This window comes from Leucopleurus acutus, assembly GCF_964270905.1.
Source record: "Leucopleurus acutus genome assembly, chromosome: 4".
Classification (NCBI taxonomy): Eukaryota; Metazoa; Chordata; class Mammalia; order Artiodactyla; family Delphinidae; genus Leucopleurus; species Leucopleurus acutus.
The window spans coordinates 148,793,376-148,816,709 of NC_139146.1; positions in this window are offsets into that span (position 1 = coordinate 148,793,376).

The following is a 23,334-nucleotide window of genomic DNA, read 5'->3' on the forward strand; positions in this document are numbered from 1 at the left end:
AAAGTACCTGAGAAGATGCTAATTCTGTGATATAAACCACAATCCCCCCAAATTAGGAGATGAATCTTTTGGGAAGTCTTTACAGAGAGATTAACCCTCATCCCAGAAGTTTCAGAATTTGAGGAGGAAAGGCTCTCTCTTCTATTCTCCTGTAACAGTGTGAAGTTCTTAACCTCCTGTGATTGTTCCTGTTTAGAAAGTACATTCAATAATACTTGAAGAACTACTCATTCGTCTCTTAGAGATTCCTATTGTAAACTACATGGTGATTCTTTGATGGATTAGAACCCATGTTTTAAGGCATATGTTATCTCCTACTTTTGCTATATTTAGCGATGTGACGGAAAAGAATTCAATAATCTCACCAGAATTCCAATAACAACAATGTCTGCCTTAATAGGTTTTACTCTAAGGTAGTACAACTTAATTTTTCATACAGCTAAGACAGTGAAAAAGTCAAAAGAATTTAGTAGGAACATTTGATATGTATTTTAAGATCAAACCATTAAGTGGCCATGGAAATACATTGTTAATACTCTTATCAGAAATTGCCTGTTATCCTGTGAGCTTCATCCAGAACTTGTACAATAGGTGCTAAATTTCCTTTTAACAACAAACATTGTTTTTCATTGCTATGACCAAATATTCTACAGTAAGTGTCAAAAGGTGAGAATATTTGTTTGCGATGACGGAAAGACATCATCCTGGAAAAGAGATAGCCAAGTACACTGGAAATTCTGCTCCTTAAATTTCCCTTTATAAATCCCAATTCAGCACATCCTCCCCTTACATAGTCTGTGCTCAAAAGACTTCTAGTGAAAGAGTTCAATCACTTAAGACTGGAATGGTAAGTTCATAGACACTGCTGGACCTTTCAAGGTCAGCAGAAATCAGCAGTCCAAAGGTAGATAAAGACAATTTTTATTCTGCAAACAAGAAATTAAGAAGGAGATGAAAAAAGGAGACATAAAAGTTTACCTGAAGGTAAATTTGGGAATGCACTTTAATGATCCATGGGAAAGAGTATAGAAGAGATTCAGATCATGGTAACAGGAAGTATAGAAACCTAGCCCTGCTATATTTAGAGGCTGGCTAATAACCTAGAAGGCTAATAAATCCAAGGTGAAACAAAGAGGTTTTTCATGTACAAGCCATTAAACAAAGCATGATTCTTTCTAAACATGGAGAATGTGTCCAGATTCTATTTTGTTCAATTGCTTGAAGGAACACAGTGTTGGGTCACAGGCAAAGATCAGTAATAATCCTAAAACACTGCAATGGGAAGGACAGCCAACAAAGAATTATATCTTCCAGTTATATATTCCCTAAACCACTTTCTTGGATAAAGATGCTCTATATTGAAAATATATTATTAGTCACAGTCATGAGAACCCAAACATGTATCTGCTAAAGCAACAAAGCGTTCCTGCTACTCCCTGAATTTCCTGTACAATAAAACCTGAAAGACAATGACGTGTAATTCCCATGTACCTAGAATATTTCATCAGAGAACTACCAAGAATCGTGCAGACATTACTTGACAGCTACTTTAATATGAATTCCATATTTTAAGGAGAAAGGATGGGGAAAAGGATATAAGTCATTTTAGTTTTCGAAGGAAAATATTGGAATAATGCCATTTTACAAGAATCAGCAGTTTGGCAAATGAAGGTCTCACTCAGGAAACCAAAAGAAGCAATTTCATAATTCAACGAAGTTGCCAGCATGAAACATCTGTCGCTTCACCCTTAACCCTGCACTCTTCTTCTCTATGACATTTTAGGAGGTTCAGTATTTCTATTAAGCTGTGGGTCACTGCACTAACAATTTTACTACAATACCAAAGAAACAAATCTCACAGGATCCTCACAAAGAAATGCATTTTTGCAAAGATTTCTCGATCAAAAGATACTGAAACTGCTACCAGAAAGCCTGGAACTTCTCCATTCATTTATGCCATCCTGTTTTCCTGTTTCCAGCCTTTCCCACAGACTGGTCCCTAGTTTTCCTTACTAGATCTCTTTCTCTTTCTCACAACAATCTCCTGAGACTAGTGTGACTTGAGTAGAAAACCCTCAAGATACCTTCTGACCCTGAGATTCTGTCATCTATGAGTATGAAATGTCCTTGATATGATCAGTTAGAATTAACCATAGCAAGTCTCGGCTCCTTTTAGCTTTTCCTTTTCAAAACCTAAAACTGAACTTAAGCTCATTAGGCAAAAATAAATCATGTGGCCATTTTTTGCAAATTATCATTCCCTTGGGGTGCTTCCCCAGAAAGGAATTAAAAAGGAAAGGGCTCATTTGCACCGTAGGAACAACTAATAATAGCCTATAATGACATGACCATAAGCACCACCCTATGGGATCTAGGGCTTAGAATAAATCAGGGGGGGCCTCATGTGAAACAGGCACTGGTCCTAATAGGTGGTAGGCAGAGACCCTAAGGAGAAATACAATGATTTCTGTCTTGCCTTTCCATCAAACTGTGGTTTGTTCTCTGTGGTACTGATTGGTCGCGAGCTTTAAGAAATCTCTTCCACACACGTGCTCCTGTTCTCTTACCTCTTGATTGGGAGATCAGTTAGATGTTACAGATGAAGACCAAGAAGAAGAAAACTACATCTGAAATGTGTGAAGGAGACCTATTCAATCTATTTAGTCTACTTGAGTGCCAATATTCAATCTATTTAGTCTACTTGAGTGAGTACGCTAAGCCGAAGAGATCAATAATTGTCGTTGGGAGAGTTGTACGGGGACGCTCAACAAATTGTAGTAAATCCCTTTCTGCATAAAATGTTTCCTGAACTGAATTCTGAGTGGTAAAGTAGACACATTTCATTTCATATTTATGAAGTTTATGAAGTTGATGCTATCATCTGATCTCAAATTCTTGCATTCAAAAAAGAATATCACTCTTTGATGTATAAACTGGAATATTCTAAAGACAGCCATGTTCAGAAAAACAAACACATTCTTAAATCATGTGGCCTCTTTTTTAGAAAAAAGAGAAAATTAACTTGAAAGCAAATGTTAACATTTTAAATAACCAGTTAGAAACTAGTGCTGAAAATTAGCTGTTTGGTTAAAACAAATTGTATGTTCTATAAAGCAATAACTGATTTTATTACATCGTTAGGGGAAAAAAAAACACTTCAGAATCGGTTCCTTGGTATTTAGAGTTGGATATTAATAAGTTAAGTTGAAGGGAAAAAAAATAGTCTAAACTTCACAGAGCTGAGCAGCACTATATCAAAACTGACTGCACTTCCAGCTGTTCCAATAATTAGCAAGCTTTTATATTTAGCTACTCCCAATGAAATCAGTTAAGACAGTAAATAACAGCATATTTGCAGCAAGTGTTTCAAAGTTAATAAGAATTATTAAAGATAATTTTGATCACATGACTTCCCTACAAAGCCAGGAGATTAATAACTAAATAGGGACATTACCCACAGCTTGGCTGCCAGGAAGAATTATATGAGCTAATTAACAAAAGACCTTGGAGGAAAGCGGTCTCATTTACAATCTTGATAAAAAGGAGGGGAGAAGATACCACAGAGGAAAAGATAAACAGATTATTCTATGAACTATTCTTTATAATAAAATGTATCATAACTAAAGAGGAAAAGCTAATAAAATATTTTCAGGAAAAGACATGAAATTGAAAAGAAACATCTAAAGAAAAATTAGTAAACAAATAAATGAAAAAAATCAGAAATTAAAATTTTGAAAACATGTTATACCTAATAAGTGTGCAAAATAAGGTAATTATCTATGCTGGTAATATGTATATGTAAATTGACAAATATTTTAGAAGTCATTTTTACTATGTATTCCAAAAATTATGTAGATGGTAGTATCCTTTGATAGAGTAATCTCAACTGCATCAAATTTTCCTAGGGATTATCTAAAGGAAAGAATATCTACATTCATTGCAAAATTATTTATGGTAGCACAAAAGACTAGATATTTAACAGTAGGAAATGATTAATTACATTTTGGCCAATCAACTTCATGGAATAATATTGGGCAATAATTAAAATGTTATTTACGAGGATTCTGTAGCAACATACCATAAATATTAAGTATAAGTAGCTGTCGAAAAACTGCATAGCTGTAGGGAATAGAGAGAAATGTGGGAAAAGAAAATAACTTTGAGTGGAAATATTGCTAATTCTGAATCTAATTTTTATCCACATTTTGTTTTACTTTATTTGAGGAGAAAGATGATAGAGTGAAAGATTGTTCAGGCTTCTACTGGAATTCAATAATTTCCAGATAGTTAAATATAAGCTCTTCTAATTAAACCTGTATTGTAATTTATTTCAGAAACAATATCCTTCAGTTATACACATGCTGTGAAATTATATTCAGTAAAATATTTGGTCAGTGCTATCAATTCAGATATAGAAGGTCTGATGGGATGTTTCACTAAACTAACTGACAATGTTTTGGATTCTAAAACAAGGAACGGAGGTTCAGTGCAGGTGGAGGATGACAGAAAAGGCAAGACAGAACCAGAACTGTTCTAACTAGAAATCATCTCCAGGTGCTTAGTGAGGAGAAAGTGAAATCGACACCAGAACTCTCCTCTATACCCTTTATAATTTTATCCTGTATAACATCCTTTATAATTTTACCTACATGATTATGTGTAAAACTTGCTGCATGAATTTCATTAGAACGCAAGGTCCATCTGGCTGCACAAACCCTCTGGTTGCTTTCACAAAGGCCCAAGTTAATGCTTTGTCTCTAGATAGTATACATAAGTATCTAAACCAAGCATTGGAGCAGGGGGTTAAGAGCTAAGGACCTGGGGGCTAAAACTGGCTTACAGATTTATGTTCAGGTGGACATGGTGCTGACAAAAGTTTGCATGAGATTGCAGTATGGTAGAGAAAGCAGTCTGGACCAGTTCAAACATTTTTGTCATTTGCCTGGATCCCAGAGGCATGTGAGCTGACACATTTTTCACCTATATTAGATACAGATGTTTGGACCCAGGACTAGTGGGAAAATGAATGTGGTCTAAAAAGGCTTATGAATAGATCCCAGCTCAATTTTCCCAGCAAGGCCTGGGGCTGTGGCTACTGAGGCGGATTTCCTCAAAGCATTGTGGTTGCTGAAGCTGGGGAAGTGGGATGGCCTCACCCCTGTGCTTTCTTCCCTTAGCCCAAGGGCCTGAGATATTTTGCAGCTGTTGTCTTGGGATCAAACCATCAGTGCAAGGTCGGAATTAGCCTTTGGTGAGTTGAGAAAGCAGCTGGGAGGCCCTTATCCTCTTTCTCTGCCTCCTATTGAGAGAAGCAGCTCCCGGCCACCCTTAATTGACTACTAGGCAATAATATTCAAACATGATGATGTTAGCATTATTGATAGTACAGGGAAAATCTTTTACCCCTGTTTAAAAGAAAAATACGATGATTGGAACATATTGCAATTAGCCATGCATTTCATTTAACACCTTTCACCTAAGAATCTCAGAGGTTTATAGCAATTAGCTGGTTAACCTTTAATGAATGAGGTATTTTTATTCTTAGAGCCTGCAAACCACATATAAAAAGCACAGCTGGAATTTTAAGATGTGAAAAAAAAGGTAGAATAACATAAAGAAATAAAATACATTGTCCTTTCAAGGGGCTTTAAATCTGTCCAATAGGAAGAGACTGCATTTAATTGATAAAGACATCAGTCGGGCACAGTTCATGAAAAAGCACGTTTTTTTCCAGCTAGCATTTTTTTTACAACTAGATCCAAATAATACTTAATCACTCCTCCTGTGTACTAAGAGCATTTACTACTCAGGCATCTTTAACTTTGCGGCGACATCTACTGTACAAATGGGGAAATGCTGTGGAATCATTCTGTACCCAGAGATATTCTAGAAATTATATTATTTTATTTTATATTTTATTTAGATGCTACAACTGTTTTGATTCTTTCCTTCAATATAATCAGGCTTCATTTTTTAAATTTAATGATATTTAAGTAATTTCCACATGTATTACTGCATAGAGCCATAGAAGTATCAGTCCGTGCTGACAAATCCTAACTTAATTCTCTGGTAGATACTTTAAAGGTATCATTTCAATTTAAAGACTTTGCTAAACTTCTGTTTAAATATTAGGAAAAATTTTAAAGTGAATACTTAAATGCATTCTTATATTTAAAAAGAACCATTTCTGAGGACTTAAATATTATTATTTAAATGTTATGTATTTAATTAAAATATAATATTATTAAAATTGATATTATAATTGTAATATTTACAGTAGAACTTGAATTTTAAAGGGAATAAAAGCTGCAAATCAGTTGTCAGCTTGACTTGCTATTTCTCTAGCTATAAAAAACAGCAGAATTATCTGGTATGTACAGTATCATTTGTACTACTAAATTATGCTCAACCTGTTCACAGCTGGTGGTTTGCAAAAGACAAACAATTTTGATTATAACTAGGAAATTCTTGCAGAGGAATTTGGTAATTCAACAACAGAGTAAATAATTTTTTATTGAGTATCTATTATAGTATCATGCTAGCTGCTTTCACCAATGTAACACGTGATGAAATGGTATAGCTCCCAAAGAAAACCTCAAAACGGGGGGCCCCCTGTTCCATAGAACAAGCTATTCTCACCCACTCTGGTAAGAGGTGAGAAGGTATATCTCCGATTGGCTATGGTTCTCCAGGTCTTAAAAAAAACTCTACGTTTTCAACCTGCCCATTGTAATCCAGTGAACAGACAGCCATTTCAAGTTTGTTACAGTGTAAAAACCAGATACGATAGAAGTAAACAAGCCTATAAAAAAAACAGTAAACAAGCCTAGAGTCTCATGTAACGTTACGCGAGCAGATTTAAATTATTAAGCAATTCCTTCCCCATTATGATTTCCTTTCCAGTCCTCGGTATTTTTTTTTTAATTAATGACCCCAAGGCCCAATAATCTGCATGAAGAAATAATCCATGTCAAGTCATTATTAAATTATGCTATTATTTTTATAATTATACTATTTTAATAATTACATATTAAATAATTAATTAATTATTATGCAAATATTTATTGGCCAGGCTGGCTCACCCTGTGAACAATAAAATACAGACTATTTTTCAAGGGTTTACAGCCTGGAAAAGGGATGCATCAGCAGTTCAAATCAAATCAGAAGGCACTAAGTAACCAAATGAGACCTATGGTAATAAGATGAGGATTTAGAAGAAGGTATGAGTACTTCCAGCTGAGGGAATCAGAGGAAAATGTACGGAGAAAGTGATCCATTTGATCGAATATGAGGAGTGTGTGCATTTTCAAAGTGCTGTTATGGATGGTCTAGGTAACGTGGAATTCAAGAACCCAGTCCTCACGGAGTCAGGAAGGCCTAGACAGAGGCCTGACACTGAGCGGCCCTGGATGTCCGCTCATTGGATACACCTTGGCTATTACACCAGTGACGAAGAAACAAACAGAGGCTGAGACATCTCACAAAGGGCCCTGCCTTGCAAACTAAAGAGTCTGAGATACTTACCGGGAATACTGAGTGCCTTACCCCAGTTCCCTAGATCATGGGAGGGAAATGTCTTCAACTCTGTGTTTCAAGTCAATTTCCTTTTAGCTTCATCTCAAAGCTGTCGGGCCGGGTTGGGTTTTCCCCAGCTTCATTCTTCCTGTACTTTTGAATTCTTCCTGATCTGAGACTAAGCCTTTTTGGCAAGTTGCCATAGATCTTTCACACAGATCAGTTTATACTTTTGATTCTGAAAAATTTCTGTTTCCCCAACTTCCTCTAAAATTTACAAATTACAGTCACCATTTTTCCCTGAGAAATTATTTTTATGCTATCAATTTTCAAATACTTTAGATTTTCCTCTCCAAATACATTTTATCATATTCAGCCCTAGCCTTTCCCTTACCACTTCTGGTAAGTAAAAGGATATTCTGGGAACATAACTACCATCTCCTTTGACCACAGAAAGTGGGAAAGTAACAGCATAGAAAAAGGCAGAGATATAGGAGGAAACTTCACCCAACTTAGCTGCCTTCACCCACCTTCCAAAACACCCCTGGGTTCACTTTATCTTAAAGTTTGAAATAATCCTTTTGTGACCTGTCAATAAAATATATAAACAGCATATCTGAAATGCCTAATATATAAGTACAAATATAGTCAGAGATAATTAAATTCAGTTGACAACTCAAATGCACATTGTAAATATATACACGTTGAGATTCTGCCTAGAATTTAATTTTCATCCTAATTCTACAAATAACTAAACATTTTTCTACTAGATCAAGTTTGGGGTTCTCAACTCTACCCTAGGCAAGTACAATTTTGAGTCTCCAGTGTATGAGTTTATAGTTTTTTTTAATCACTTACCACTATTCTTCTACTCACCTCAGCATATTCGTAAAATTAAATCACCATCCTTTATTTTTCATTTATAGTTTCAGTCTAACTTCACACAACCTAGAAAGAAGATAGGACAAATTCAACGGACAGAAAAGAATTATAAAGATAATGTACACATCTATACAAATTTTTAAGTGTCCGCATGAATCAGGCAGCTTAGCTTCAGCTCTGTACACATCTGTGGTATAAGTAGATGAAATGGCTACAAGGAGGCCACACTTTTCTCTAAGTCAAATTATACTCTCTATGATACACACCCACGCACTAAACTGGCTTCCCCCACCTGCTTGACTGTCCCTCAGATAACACTGTCAGGACTGACATCTACTGACAGAGCAGGTTGCGCCTCAATGAGATGATTTAAGAATGACCATGTAATCTGTTGTCTGGATTAGGATACTTTTGAGAGTGAAAATATATATATCTTTTTCATATTCTCAAAACTCTATAAATTTTTTATAAAAAATAAACACTACATATCTGTATAAACTAAGAAATATTTTAAAACCTCTTCACGTTCATTATCTGAACATTAAAAGATATGATCACATAGTAAAGATTTAAATACATAATAAAAGATATAAACATATAATCAAGATGGTGGAATAGGAGGACACAGAACTCACCTCCTCACAGCAAACACATTAAAAATACATCTAGGGCTTCCCTGGTGGCGCAGTGGTTGAGAGTCCACCTGCCGATGCAGGGGATGCGGGTTCGTGCCCCGGTCCGGGAGGATCCCACATGCCGCGGAGCGGCTGGGCCCGTGAGCCATGGCCGCTGAGCCTGCGCGTCCGGAGCCTGTGCTCCGCAACGGGAAAGGCCACAACGGTGAGAGGCCCGCGTACCGCAAAAAAAAAAAAAAAAATACATCTACACATATAACAATTCTCACTAAAAACGAACTGGAGACTAGCAAAAAGAATCTGGTACAGCCAAGGCTATAAGAAAGATCCACATAGAATCAGATAGGAAGGGAAGAGAAATGATCAGGTCAGGATCTGGCCCCTGGGAGGGGACGCAGAGGAAGAGAGAGAATACACCGGTGGAGATCCACCCTGGAGAGTGGGCAGTTTAAGCCACATATTGGGTGCCCCAGCCCTGGGGGCTGACAAGTGGAAGACAAGCCCTCTTGGCTGGTTGGAGAGCTAGAGGGACTAATAGGAGGGTTGTGAGAAGCCTGGACTCAGCTCATGAGATGCACATAAATGCTTGCTTTCTCCCAAGGCAGGGCAGAGAGGGCAGACTGAAACCGTAAGGGTGGCTGACTCATTTCCCAGGACCACCACAGGGTGTGCCCCAAGCTGAGCCAAGCAAATGCTCCAGCACTGCTTGCCTCACGTTGCAGCTCCACACTAGAGCAAGGGCTGCCACAACTGAGGAAAAAGCTCGACTATGAAACACTGAAGAGGCTCATACCCTAAGTGATGTCTGAGCAGGGAGGGGGCAGCCATTACTGCCGTTGCTTAGGTGGTGCAGCAGAGGCAGTGTGGACAGCAGTCAGACCACCACAGCCCACGCGCAACCCTCACACCAGCCCCCCTTGCTCTCGCACTGCTCCCCTCTGGGGCAAAGGGGCTGGCGCTGGGATGGGCAAGCGCACACACTTAAAGGAAACTGAGCCAGCTTGGTCCTGAACCTCAGGCTTCCTCTCTCTAGCAACTTGGGACCCGATCCCGGCCCCGATGGGGTGGCGATGGCCACTGAACAGAGGGGAAGTCCTGCCTCATACCTGGCTCTGGCTTCTGCCCCTCCATCTCCAGCCCCACATCCTACCAAGGTGATAGCTGCCAGCACACCCTGAGGAAAGATGGGACTTGCTCTCCCAAAGCCAACAGGCACATGCAGACGGTATAGGAATACTTCTACATAAGGACACCATATCAACATCAACATAGGTAACTGTTTCACCTAATTTCATAGAGACAGAAAAGATAAGCAAAATGAGAAGACAGAGGAATTTGTCTCAATTCAAAGAGTAAGAGAAACTCCCTGAAAAAAACAACTAATAAGAAATAAACAATTTACCAGATAAAGAGTTCAAAGCATTAGTAATAAGAATGCTAACTGAATTAGGGAAAATAATAGATGAGCACACTGAGATTTTTAACAAGGAAGTAGAAAATATAATATAGAACCAGTCAGAACTGAAGAATACAATAACAAATGAAAAACACACTAGAAGGAATGAACAGCAGACTAAGTGATACAGAAGAATGCATAAGCGATCTAGACGATAGAATAATGGAAATCACCTAATCAGAACAGCAAAAAGAAAAAAACAATTTTTAATGAGAACAGTTTAGGGGATCTTTAGGATATTATCAGGCATACCAACACTCCCATTATAGGGGTTCCAGAAGAAGGAGTGAGAGGAAGAAGGGGGTCAAAAATGTATTGAATAAAATTATGGCTGAAAACTTCCCAAGCCTGAAGAAGGAAACAGATAACCAGGTTCAAGAAGCACAGAGGATCCCAAAGAAGATGAACCCACACATACCCACACCAAGACATATCATAACTAAAGTGGCAAAAAAATAAATATAAAGAGAGAATTGTAAAGGCAGCAAAATAAAAACAAAAAGTCACATACAAGGAAACCCCCATAAGGCTATCAGCTGATTTTTCTCCAGAAACTCTGCAGACCAGAAAGTAGTGACATGATATATTCAACGTGCTGAAAGGGAAAAACCTGCAACCTAGGATACTCTACCCAGCAAGATTATCATTTAGAATTGAAGGAGAGATAAAGAACTTCTCAGGCAAGGAAAAACTAAAAGAGTTCATCAATATTAAACCAAACCTAAAAGAGAAGTTAAAGGGTCTTCTCTAAGTGGAAAAGAAAATGCGATAACAAGAAGTACCTACAGGAGAGGAAAAAAAGTCCCACTACTAAAGGCAAATATATAGTAAAGGCTGAGGGTCAGCCACTAGTTGAACCTAGTACAAAGATTAAAAGACAAAATATTGTAAAATCAAGTATAACTATAATAATTAATAGAGATAGACATTAAGATGTAAAATATGACATCATATACATAAAAGGTGGGAGAAAGGAATATAAAAAAGGTAGATCTTTTAGAATGTGTTTGAACTTAAAGGACTACCTGTTTAAAAAAATAGATACAGTTATAGGTCAACATATATGAACCCCATGGTAACCACAGATCAAAAATCAACAATAGAATCACAAAAAGAAGACAGAAAGGAACAGAAACATACCACTAAAGAAAATTATCAAACCACAAGGGAAGAGACTAAAAGAAGAAGAAAAGGCAAAAACTACAAAAACAATTGGAAAACAAGTATTAAATGGCAATAAGTACATACCAATCAATACTTACTTTAAATGTCAATGGATTAAATGCCCCAGTCAAAAGGTGGAGCTGGATAAATAGATGGCTGACTGGATAAATAAACAAGACCCATCTATAGGCTGCTTACAAGAGACTCTCTTCAGAGCTACACAAACACACACACACACACACACACACACACACACACACACACACACACAGACTGAAAGTGAGGGCAAATGGAAATGTCAAGAAAGTGAGGGTAGCAATACTTATATCAGACAAAATAGACTTTTAAATGAAGTCTACAACAATGAGAAAGAAGGTCATTATATAATTTAAAACGGATCAACACAAGAAGAGGATATTAGACTTGTTAACATATATGCACCCAATTCAGGAGTACCTAAGTATATAAAGCAAATATTAACAGACATAAAGGGAGAAATTGACAATAATAAATAATAGAAGGGGACTTTAACAACCCAATTACATCAAAGCACAGATCATCCAGACAGAAAAATCAGTACAGCAACAGTGGTCTTAAATGACACAATACAGCAGTTGGACTTAGTAGTTATCTAGAGGACATTCCATCCAAAAACAGCAGAATAAACAGCTTTAAGAGGGAATTTTATAGCTATACAGTATTACCTCAAGAAACAAGAAGAATCTCAAATAGTCAACCTGAACTTCCACCTAAAGGAATTAGAAAAAGAAGAACAAACAAAGCCAAAATCAGCAAAAAGGAGGAAATAATAAAGATCAGAGAGGGCATAAATAAAATAGAAACCAAAAGAACAACAGAGAAGGTCAATGACAGCAAGTGCTTGTTCTTCAAAAAGATAAACAAACTTGACAGACTTTCAGCCAGGCTTGTCAAGAAGAAAAGAGAGAGAACACAAATAAACAGAATAAGAAATGAAAGAGGAGAAACCACCACCAATATCACAGAGATACAAAAAATCATATGAGAATACTACAAACAGTTACATGCCAACAAATTAGACAACCTAGAAAGAGCGGTCACATTTCTAGAAACATACAACCTGCCAAGACTAAATCAGGAAGAGATAGACAATGTGATCAGACCAATCAGTAATAGTGAAATGGAAGTTGTAATTAGTGAAAACAAAACAAAACAAAACAAACAAAAATACTCCCAGCAAACAGAAACCCAGGACTCAATGGCTTCACACGGGAATTCTATCAAACATATAAAGAAGAGATAATACCTATCTTTCTTAAACTATTCCAAAAAATTGAAGCGAAGGGAACACTCTCAACCTCATTCTAAGAGGCCACCATTACCCTGATATCAAAACCAGGCATAGCCACTACATAAAAGGAAAATTACATGTTCAAATCACTGATGAATATAGATGCAAAAATCCTCAACAAGATATTAGCAAACTGAACTCAACAATATATAAAAAGAATCATACACTATGATCAAGGGGGATTTATTCCAGGGATGCAAGGACAGTTCAGTATTTGGAAATCAATCAGTGTGATACACCACTTAGCATAATTTGTTCTAAATTTACCATGTGCACAATTCTGGGCACCACACTTATCAGGAGCTGCCATGTATTGACAGGAGCTGTGTGACTTTGAATGTTACCCTCTAAAATCCATTTTTCCCCTCTGTAGAATAGGGACCAGTAATAATACCTATCTCACAGGTTTTTTGTGAGGCTTAAGTGACATTATGAATGTAATGGACTTATCACAGAGCCTAGCCTAAAGTGTGTGCTCAATAAATGTCAGATGCTATTAGTCTTGTTACTATCATCACCACCATCACCATCATTTCCTCTCCTTTAACTCTGTAAAGAGGAAGAAGGTATGGGACAAGCTGTATGACTTAATAAATAGAATATCTGTTTTAATACTACCATAAGAATAAATGTGGGTAAGAACCACCTACCAATCACATTATAATTTAGAGCCATGTAACAAGACATGTTTTCACCCTCCTTTTTAAATTAAAAGCTTAATTTTTGAACTTCTTTTAAAATGCTGGATGTCTGTCTTCTTGCCATAGAGGATGGAGAGATGATTAGTCTCCTCGTGACTTATGAAGCAATTTAGCCTCAATGGATACCTGTTCTACCATCTAACTACTGCAGAAATAATAGCTAAAGATGAATTACTCTAAAACTCAATGTGGCAATTTTGAAAGACATCTTCCAACATGTACTTGACTATCAATCCACAACTCTATGTAGCAAATGCATCCATTTCTTTACACATATGTGCATTTTGCTACAACTTTATCCTAGAAGGTCCATCGGGAAGTTATATTGCTTAAAATCATTCCAGAGAGGGATTATTGAAATTTCGCACAAAAGAGCAACTATTAATGTCTTCTTTAGGGGCCATTCTTTACGGCACAAAAAAGAACTTTGTTTTCTATTGTGGATAAAACGAACTGAGAAACTCAAATCTAAAAGCGAGGCCCATCACGAATAATTTTAGAAACAAAACATAACAAGTGCTGCCGAGGATTGTGAAGAAAAGGGAGCCCTGTATACAGTTTGTAGGAATGTAAGTTGCAAGTCATTATTGAAAACAGTATGGAGGTTCCTTAAAATATTAAAAATAAAACTTATACATGATCCAGCAACCCCACTTCTGAGTATATATCCAAAGGAATTGAAATCAGGATCTCCGAGATAAACCTCCACCCCCAAGTTCATTAAAGCATTATTCACAATAGCCACGATAAGTAAACCACCTAAATATCCATTGACAGATGAATGGATAAAGAAAATGTGCTGTATACATACAATGGGATATTGTTCAGCCATAAAAGAGGAGGAAAGCCTGCCCTTTGTGACAACAGAGACAGACCTGGACACTATGCTAAGTGCAAAAAGCCAAATGCAGAAAGACAAATACTGCATGATTTCACTTATATCTGGAATCTGAAATAGTCAAACTTATAGAAGCAGAGGGTAGAATGATAGTTGCCAGGGTCTGGGGGAAGGGAAATGGGAAGATGTTGGTCAAAGAATACAAAGTTTTAGTTATCCAAGATAAATAAGTTCTGGAGATCTACCTTACAGCATAGAGCATATAGCTAACAATATTGCATTGCATACTTAACATTTTCTAAGAGTGTAGATCTACATTAAGCATTCTTACCACAAAAATAATTTAAATAATAATGATAATAAAGCAATAATAACAAGGGCAGGAGGAAGCTTTATGAGGCGATGGGTATGTCTCTGGCCTTGATGATGGGGACGGTTTTACAGTTGTATACTTATTCCCAAACTCATCGAGTTATATACAGTGGTCCCCCCCTTATCTGCAGGGGATGCGTTACAAGACCCCCAGTGGATGTCCAAAACTACAGATAATACCAAACCCTATGCACACTATGTTTTTTCCTACACATACATACTTATGATAAAGTTTAATTTATAAATTAGGTACAATAAGAGATTAACAACAATAACTAATAATAAAATATAACAATATACTGTAATAAAACTTAGGTGAATGTGGTCTCTCTCTCAAAGTGTCTTATTGTACTGAAGTCACTCTTTTTATGATGATATGAGATGATAAAATGCCTACATGATGAGATGAACTGAGGTTAATGACACAAGTATTGTGACGTCGTGTGAGGCTACTATTGACCTCTGACAATAAGTCAGAAGGAGGATCATCTTCTTTGGATCATTGAGCCACAGTGATGTCAATGGTTGGATGTCAGGAGCAGAAAGATATTGATGGTTGGGGATTCTGGCAGCGACAGAGTAGGACTGCACAAGACTGCATCATACTACTCAGAAAAACATGCAATTTAAAACTTATGAAGTGTTTACTTCTGGAATTTTTTATTTTAATATTTGAGAAAAATCTGGATGGTATAGTGATTATGTGTTGTTATTAACGTGTGACAGTAAAGAAATAGCTTATTTAGAGAGGAGTAATTTGATAAGTGAGACATGGAGTACAATTATATTAATGAAAATAGAAGATAGAATCCTCTATTTTTTACTCTGTTTGCACTGAGGCATTTAATTGTTTTTCCAGCAGATAAATGACAACTGGAGTTGACTCTGTGATAAAACAAATACAAATTATATCTTCACTTGTTAATAAAGATTCTGCTGCTACCCTTAACCTAAAAATAAATATGTTCATATGTTCTTTCACTAAAAAAATAATAATTGGGTAAGGTCGTAAGTGTACATATTGTCACTCTTCTTGATTTCACCTTTAATTTTATTTAGTTGAATATAGAATACAATAAGTATAGTACAAATTTCGAATGGTTCAAAATTCAAAAAATATAAAAATGTATACATGAAACTTTGTCTTCACTCCTCTATCCTTCAGCTACTCACTTCCCCACTCCCATCAGGAAAAAACATACTGTTACCAGTTTCTTTTTCATTCTTCCAGAAGTCTTCAAAGTATGTATAAACATGTGCATATACTTTTACTTTTTTCCTTTTTTTTTTTTTTTGCAAAAAAAGGAGCAAGCCATATACATGATTTTGCCCTTTGATATTTTTTAACAATATATGTACACATAGTTTCATCTCAATACATACAGACCTTATTCTTTTCTTTAGATGTACCATAATTTATTTAACCCAATACGTACTACTAATAATAGTATACATAGGGCTGTTTTCAATCTTATGACATTTCAAATTGTACAAGGAACAACCTTGTAAGTATACATTTCACACACATGAATATTTGCAATTTTGAAGGATTTTTTTCCAAAATATTTTATATAAGTATCATCGATTTACATTCTCACTATTATGCTACTATCATGTATATTTACCAATTTGGTGAAGAACAATATTACAGTGATAGTATTCTCTAATTGTGAGTGAAGTTGAACATCTTTTTTTTTTTTTTTTTTTTTTTTTTTTTGTGGTACGCGGGCCTCCCACTGTTTTGGCCTCTCCCGTTGCGGAGCACAGGCTCCGGACGCTCAGGCTCAGCGGCCATGGCTCACGGGCCCAGCCGCTCCGCAGCATGTGGGATCTTCCCGGACCGGGGCACGAACCCGCGTCCCCCGCATCGGCAGGCGGACCCCCAACCACTGCGCCACCAGGGAAGCCCTGAACATCTTTTTATGATTAAGACCTATTTGTATTTTTTGTTAATGGTTTGCTTTTATCATTTGCCCTTTCCTATTGGATTGATGATCCTTTCATTATTGATCTGTTAAAGTCTTTTTTATATTAGGAAAACTAGACTGTTGAATGTAATAGGATGCAAATATTTCTACTAGTTGGTCATTTTTCTTTAAAGGTGTTTTACCTTGCAAAAAAATTCATTATTATTATTGTTTTTGTTGTTTTATACGATTGAATTTATCAATCTTATTTTATATATTCTAAGTTTGGGATCCTACTTAGACAGACATTCCCTCTCTGAGATTATTTAAAAATTTATAATTTCTTGAAGTGCTCATTGATTTCAGCTCTGCTGTTTAGTCTTCAATGCCTGTAGAACCCTTTCCAACAATATTTGAGTCTGGAGTTTCACCTGTTGTCTAGTTTTACCGAAGAAGAAATTTGCATTTAATTTTACCTTTCTTGTTTACTTCTTGTGATTTCTTTGAGAAGAAGGGAAAAGACTAATTATATGTTTCCAATTTTAAACTGAAAATCCTTTTTAAAAAAATCTTCTTTTATCCAATGTATTTCTATAAGTCAAGTCAAATCCTTTGTAGAATGACAATATAAGTGCACAAACACAATTATTTTGATATATATGCAGGTTTTTTAATAGCACTGTTTTCTTTGACCAAAAAACATGATGATTTTTTTAGAATGTCTTGTTTTAAGGCATTGTCCTTCTAAGATTAAGTTGCATATAACAAATTATAAATATACATAAACTTTTGCATAGAATTTCAGGAGGTTCAAGAACTCTTCAGAATTCCTAATGCCTATCCTGACCTATTTTGTGATTAAGAAGGGAGCTGAGGGCTTCCCCGGTGGCGCAGTGGTTGAGGGTCCGCCTGCCGGTGCGGGGGACACGGGTTCGTGCCCCTGTCCGGGAGGATCCCGCGTGCCGCGGAGCGGCTGGGCCCGTGAGCCGGGGCCGCTGAGCCTGCGCGTCCGGAGCCTGTGCTCCACAACGGGAGAGGCCACAACAGTGAGAGGCCCGCATACCGCAAAAAAAAAAAAAAAAAAGAAGGGAGCTGAATGTGAGAGTTTAACACTCAAAACAGAAAACCTTTTATGATAAGGGAGAAAAACTTGCCTTTGCTGTCACCACCAAAGTGTGGAAATTAAAATACACAACAAGATCAGACCTATTTTAATGAGCCATCACAAATATTATTTAAATAGTTATTTATTTTGAAATGATCATGGTACACATGATTCAACCTAAAATATTACTCTTTCCAAACGTGAATATGAATGAGCTCAGCAAGTATATACTCAACACAGTTTTAAACAGATGACTAACTTGTCTTTAAAATCTTTGGTTAATGTAGCAAGTCGACTGCAGTTAAATTCCTTTATAGATAAAGGTCTAGCCAGACTGTTGAGAATGTACAGTAATGTCACGGAAAATAAAATTTAGGTACAAAATGTAACAGGATGTTAAAATGGCACTCCATCTGCTCCCGTTTTACATCAGGCCCAAAGGGAAAATAGAACCATTGATGCCACCTGCTTTCCATTTCAAAGCATCTTGCTAAATCATTTACGTAGGATATGCAAAAGAGGCAATCCAAAATATTTTTGCATTTGTTGGCTCATTACCTAATTTAGGGATATGTAAGTAGTTGAATAAACCTAATAAATAAGAGAATTTCTTTAGCACAAGTTATCCAAATACAGCGGCATTTCATCTACCCCCCACTCTTGGGGTAGGGAAGATAGTGCTTCTTCCTCACCTCAAGGCTACTGAATGGATCGACCAAGGCACCGATGAGAGAATTGAATGTTTGACTACTAAAGTTTGGGGAACATAAACTTTTTTTTTTAACGTATACTTTAATAAGTATAAAGTATATAAACAATCAGATAAGCTTGTGGAGAAGCTGACCAACATACATAAATTAGGAGATAGAAGTGTCCATCTAAATTTTCTACTTCATTTTTCTTTTTTTACAGAATATTTATTAAAGTTGTTTAATGTTCAATTTCTCATTTGTCATCCTGGAAGTCCTTTATGGTAAAGATTCTTCTTTGTCTGATTAAACAAACAGCAGCCACATTGTCAGTGATTATTCTGGACCTCCACGTTGGATAAATTCAATTTCTTCTTGAGATACAAGTTTCCTTCTGTACTTCTGAGGTAAAGTTTTTATTATCTCTGCAGTGTCTGGTGGACCCGGATGCATCAGCCAGTCTGGCGACTTACTTCCCTTAGAAAGTTGTGAAATTGAAGCAGAGTGAGATGGTCGTCCTGCTGATCTCAGAACTTCTGACACATTGGCTTTAGGATTGCCTCTTCGGTCGGGGAACTTATTAATGGAGTATGTGGCTTGACTACCTGAAGACATTCCAAAGGGAATGTGTGAACCTGGGTCTGCAGAGTGAAGAAAGCAGGCTATGTTTTCCATCACTGGTAGGTCAGAGAGGCATGGTTCCTATGTTTGAGAAGCAGATTTTGGAGGAAAGAGCCACACAAAGATCATTTGAGGGGAACACCCTCTTCAGGAGGGTTTGCTGCCCAGAACAAGGAGGCTTTAGCAGGAAGACATCAGAGATACCGTCCAATGAAGAAACAGCCGGGCGGTCAGGGGAATGTAGGGAACAACTGCAGGAAAAACAAACCTCACAGCACAAGAGCTGAATTTTGGTGTTTTTGTTTGTTTGTTTTGTTTTTTGTTTTTCTTCAAAGGGAGAATATCTAAAAAACCCACAAAAATATTTCAGGAGAAAAAGAATGAACATTGGGAATCTGCCATACTCAGGGGGCACCGAATACCAAGTTACATCTGCCTCTGCCAACTAGGACTTTTTCCGTTCCTCCTTTGCTCCATCCAGAACCAACTCAGGAAGTGGCAGTGACAGCCTACTGGGAAAGGGATGTTGAGAAGAGCTGGAACAAGGTGGGGGAGTGGAGAAGTGGCCATACTCTCCTCCTTTCCTGTGATGGTTAATTTTCTGTGCCAACTTGGCTGGACTAAGGGATGCCCAGGTAGGTGGCACACATTATTTCTAGATGTGCCTGTGACGTTGTTTCCAGAAGAACTTAGCATTTGAATCAGACTGGGTCAAGATCACCCTTACTAATGCAGGTGGGCATCATCCATCTGTTGAGAGCCTGAATAATAGAGCGAAAAGAGAGAAGAGGGGCGAATTTGCTCTCTTTGCTTTGGCCTGGGACGTGCATTTTCTCCTCCCCCCGGACATCAGTGCTCCTGGTTATTAGGCCTTCTGATTCAGACTGAATTACACCACTGGCTTTCCCAGCTTGCAGACCGCAGATACTGGGACTTCTCAGCCTCAATAACTGCATGAGCCAATTCCTATTATACATTTCCCCATCTCTCTCTCTTTCTGTCTCTGCCTCTCTATCTCTCTCTCTCTCTCTCTCTCTCTCTCCCTGTTCTATAACCATGACTAATACACCTGCTAGACACTTCCTAGGTTGAAGCAGCATGACTGTCCGTGGTATGAAAAAAGGCTTTAACTTAAATGAAGCACAGAGATTGGATCATTAAAAGAAGCTGGGCATCTCATTTGCAATTCTGAGTCCGAATGGATGACTAGAATTTAGTGAGATCAACAGAAACTTTCTTCCAAAACATAATAAATAGCATATGCAGGTTTTATTCATCTTTTCCTCACGCCTATGGTGAAGGAGAGACTCCTGCCCTAGAGTTATGTGGATGACTGAACAGACAACACCCACCACTAGCCAGATGAGACTGACAGCAATTTCTTAGTCACATAAACTACACAAGCCAGGTGGAGAGGACATCACATGCCATGCAGGGCCACAGTGGGGGTTGCTCTTGGAAACAAATCAATAAGCAGGGGCTGTAGGGGGCAGGCTTTGTAGTAACAAGAGGCTGAGGCGGCCCTTGGCTTGTCTGAATAATTTCTTGCACTGGCTGGGAACTGAAGCCTGCTACTTCAGGACTGAACCAGGTCTTGTGATAAGAGGGTTGTTAGACTAGGGTTCTTTATCTGCAGGAGCAGGGGGGAAGGGGAACTTGTGGTTAGGTCATTCAAAGCTCTCCCAATTTTACAGATGTCAAGGCAACGTTAACACCGAGTCTTAATTTCAGCCTTACACCACAGTGTAAAAGGGCCAGAGAGAAGACACTATATATTTAGGGTCTAATTAGTATTTTGGAATGCAGAGCACAGAAATAGAAAGGTTTGAAGGAGACTGGAGAAAAAAGCTGGGACCAGAACCTAGAGTCTCAAATGCCCTGCTACAGAGTTCTTCCCTGTAAGGGCAAAGGGAGAGCATTAAAGAGTCTTAAACAGAGTAACCTCGTGAGATTCGTGTTTTGTTTGGAAGCCTCTCTAGCTGTAACAAAGTGAATGTTTGGGAGTAGGGCACGACTCCAAAGGTAGGTAGACAAATTAGGAGGCTGTTGGAGTGTCTAAGAGACTGAAATGTACCAAAAGTACTTTTGGGAATAGAAAGATATGGATGGATCTCAGAAACTTAAGCAGAAGGAAAAATTAAGCTTTCTGGATTTGGCAACTAGATAAATGATATGTCTTTCACTGTAGTAAGGAAAACCAGATAGGCACAATTTAGAAATGCAAATGTTCTAGCCACAAAAGTATGATAAATTAATCATACAGTAGGAAGATGAGAGTAATTTGTATATATTTTAATGGTAGACGTTTCCACTTCCTGTGTTTATGGATTATTAAAAGTATAACGCATTAGAATCAATATCTCAGTAACATATATCAATCAACAAATATTTTCAACATACCCACTAGATATTAAAGATAGTACTCTCAAAGAATTTTTACTAGTTGAGTATGTTGAGACCAAACTCATAAAAGAACCAGTAGCACATTGTGGTTTTTGCTAAGTACCAAATGATCAAAATGGAAAATCAGTTTTATGAAAGTATTCAAAAATGTCTGGTAATACCAGTGAAAACTTCTCTCAAAACACAAAATTTTAAATGTCATTGTTTTATCTAGAAGTTCTGCTTCTGGAAATTTATGCTAGGAAAATGGCAAAGAAATTATGAATAAAAAATGTGAGATAAAAGACGTGATAAACAGCGAAGTTAATGCTTTCTCTAAGGTTTTTGCTTATAGATGCAACATGCTATCTTCTTTTTGATCATGCTTGGGGTCAAAAGAACACCCCTCTGAAGATTAAACAAAAGACCCAATTAGGCACTTGAGATGTTTTCCCATCAATTCCTCCTCTTCCTTTTTACTTCATCCTCTAGGGCTGAAATCAGTCAAGATACAGAAAAGAATGAAGACAGGTTGACAATGGTATCATTAATTGCCTATGGCTTCCTCACTGTTTTTAATACTGATTTTTTTTTTGGTTAATGACCTCACCTTTAGTCTGCTTCCCCATAGTTCAAAAGCAACCATGTTCTATCCCTTTACAATTATCATTGACAAGACTTCCTGAGCTTAAAAAGTCAAAAAAAAAAATGTTTACTTTTGGATGGAGCCTCAAAAATACAACTGATAAAAAAGCCATCTTTGGGCTTCCCTGGTGGCGCAGTGGTTGACAGTCCGCCTGCTGATGCAGGGGACATGGGTTCGCGCCCCGGCCCGGGAAGATTCCATATGCCGCGGAGCGGCTAGGCCCGTGAGCCATGGCCGCTGAGCCTGCGCGCCCGGAGCCTGTGCTCTGCAACGGGAGAGGCCACAACAGTGAGAGGCCTGCGTACCGCAACAACAACAACAAAAAAATCCATCTTTTTACTTAGAAGTTCTGCTTCTAGAAATTTATGCGAGGACCATAGTGAAGAAATTATGACTATGTGTGCATAGAATGGTGCTCTTTGAGTTTTAATAGTGAAAACATAGCCATCACCTATATTAACATCAAAAATGTTTTGGTTATAAAATAGCAGCATAACTACACAATAGAATATTATGCCACCATAAAGTAGAACTGAAAGTATTGCAAAAAAAGACATAGACAATATATTATAACATCGAAGAGCAGCTAATAGGAGAGTATTACGGCATGATGCTCTCTATCTATATGCATAAAGAATTCAGAAAGGAATTACCCAACAGGTTAACAGTAGTTATCCTGAAGGATGTGGGATTGCAGCGTTACTTTCACTTCCTCTCTACCATCTGAAATTTTAGAATGATAATACATTATCTGAAAACAAATATGTGTTACGAAAGGACTTCCATTGTTGTCTTATGAGGAGCTTTCTGGACAACACTTCTTCAGACAGGGAAAATCATATGGCCCGAATGATGTAAAAACTCTTTCTTCTGTGGTTGCATACTGACTCCTACTACTCAATGCCTCCCATTTTCCAGCAGCTAGAATGAAAACTGATACACTTGTCACTTTGATGGGGTTTGTTGTTTGGCCAACTCATGACCACCTCAATGTTCATTCTTCTAGTTTTGCATAATGATGAATTATAAAAAAGTATCTGGCCATTTAAGAACAACCCCCAAATAGGGCTTCACTATTTTTACTAAGGTAA